The 2,500-nt window shown below is 32.6% G+C and overlaps 1 protein-coding gene across 3 annotated transcripts in view; it reads right to left on the reverse strand.

The window, feature by feature from the left end:
• LOC125043963 overlaps positions 1 to 2,500 on the reverse strand; it is an 18,901-nt gene that overhangs the window by 12,494 nt on the left and 3,907 nt on the right. Inside the window, exon 1 of one of the 3 annotated variants that reach the window (XM_047640371.1) lies at positions 1 to 324. This exon is cut by the window's left edge and continues 241 nt beyond it. The exons of the other annotated variants lie outside the window; for them this stretch is intronic. The gene's annotated coding sequence lies outside the window, so the exon portion shown is untranslated. Of the gene's footprint in view, positions 325 to 2,500 lie in introns of those variants that run through there. 3 annotated transcript variants of the gene reach the window in all.

Genomic DNA, 2,500 nt, shown 5'->3' on the forward strand with positions numbered 1-2,500 from the left:
TTTAGTTTCTTGTCTTGTTTCTAGTTCCTTCATTCGTAGGTTTGTTTGATTTCTTTTTTCTTTTTTCTTTTTGTAGGTGTGTTCTTTCTCGTTCTTCATGCTTAATGTTTATTTTCTTTTATATTCAATATTCTTTGCCATTTCTTTCATTCCTGATTTTTTTTTTTTTTTTATTCTTTCACACGCTTTTCACTTCGTTCGTTCACTATCCTTTTTTCATTTCCTCATTTATTACTTTTATAAACATTTTTTTTTTCTCTCGATTCCTTCACTGTTGATGCATATTCCGTCTTATTTTTCTTTTCTTTTTTACTCTCTTTGTTTTCTCTTTTCTTTTTTACTCTCTTTGTTTTCTCTTTTCTTTTTTACTCTCTTTGTTTTGTCTTTAACACTCTTATCTCATCTCCTTAACCCAGAAAACAGCGATACCTCCTTGAGAACGCTACTCTTCCACTCTCTCCCTCCACTCCACCCCACTCAACTCCACCCTTCCACTCTAGGTAGGAAAAGATTGAGGAAGACACAATGACACCTCAAACAAAGGACACGTTTGCTTAGGTCGCCATGATATGCAAATGCTCGAACAGTTAAAAGGACGAGTCATAACAACGCTAACAAGGAAAGAAGGAAAAAAAAGTTGTGAAGATCGTGATGCGCAATGATCGTCGAAATAGTGATTTGTATTTAAAAGAAGAGGGTTTACGGTGGTGTTGATAAGCATGGCAAAGATAGTGATGAGGGGGGTAGGGATCGTTAATGGTGATAATAATAATAATAAGGATAATAATAAGGATAATAATAACAATGTACCGTTGGGTTTAAGGATGATTACGTGTTGTTTGTAGTCAAATTATCTGTCTTGATTACTTGATTACATAATAGCATTTAGCTAAAAAGATTCCTGCAGGTAAATCTTGAAATATAACAACCGAATCGACAGTTTCCTGGAGTACACACATATGCAAATGTGTGTATACATATACATTTACATATATATATATATATATATATATATATATATATGTATGTATGTATGTATATATGTATATATATAGATGGATAGATACACATATAAATAGCCAATGTGGTACTATTCAAGACTGTATAAAATGTGTGTATTTATGTATATATCTATATCTATCTATCCTATATATATATACATATCTGTGTATACACATTTATATATATACATATGTATTAAATATTTATATATATACATATGTATTAAATATTTATATATATAAATATTTATATAGATATATATGTGTGTGTATGTGTAAGTGTTTGTGTGTGTGTGTGTGTGTGTGTGTGTGTGTGTAAGTGTGTGTGTGTAAACATATATACACTAATATGCATATATACACATATATGTATATACACATACATACATTTATGTGTCTGTGTGTGTCTATATATATAAATATAAGTAATGTATAATATATATACATACTGTATATGTATATCTATATATATTGTGTATGTATTTTTATACATACTGTACATCTATATACATCTATCTATCTATATATATATATATATATATATATTGTGTATATATTGTGTGCAACAAATGTATATTCATATATTTCATATATTTATTTTCAGTCTTATTATTAATATCATCACCGTCACAATCATACACTATGTATCCCGACCGTGCTTCTATTCCCTGTCGATTCAGCCCACGTCGTCGCGAAACGTAACTGAGTACTTCCGTGGAGTTTACCTGCGGTTGCCTCGCCCGTTAAATGAGTTGACTCCTGATATTCACTGCGTAAAGGCCAATATTATGATGATAAAAGTCACGCTGATCGATTAGGGTTGCCATGCGCACTATATACATATTGGGTATAATCGTATCCATGATGAGAGTAACGGTGCGAGTCGTAAAGATGATCCAGTCACTAGACGAACAATTACACGATAAAATATATGAAAATTATGTTACTTGGTATTATTGATACTTACACCATCATGCTCATCATTCACACGAATACTGTTATTGACATTATTATTAGCATCACTCTTTTTCATTAGTAATATCATTACACTTTTAATCAGAGTTATTTTCATTGTTACCTTTATAATACTGATATTATCATTATCGCTCCTATCGTTATGATTATTATATTTGTCTGTTATCACCGTTGGCATTATGATTACCACAATTATGTCTATTATAGCTGCTGTCATTATGGTTACGATAATTATGTCTATTATCACTGTTATCACCAAATCGCCCATAACCATTACCTTATCTCATCAGAGAATCGAAGGGGTGAGGGAAAGGGGTGCGAAGGATGATATAATGGGGCAAGAAGATTGGGAGAGGGAAGGGGAAGTTGAAAGGGAAATAGAGAGTGGGGCGAAGGAGGAATAGGAAGGGGAATGAAGAGTGGGGGGCGAGGGGAAGAGAGAGAGAGAGAGAAATAAACAGTGGGAGAAGGAGAATGGAGGAGGGGAAAGGGGAAAGAGAAAGGGAAAGAAGTGAGTAAGGGGA

The sequence above is a fragment of the Penaeus chinensis genome, chromosome 34, assembly GCF_019202785.1.
Source record: "Penaeus chinensis breed Huanghai No. 1 chromosome 34, ASM1920278v2, whole genome shotgun sequence".
NCBI classification, from domain to species: Eukaryota; Metazoa; Arthropoda; class Malacostraca; order Decapoda; family Penaeidae; genus Penaeus; species Penaeus chinensis.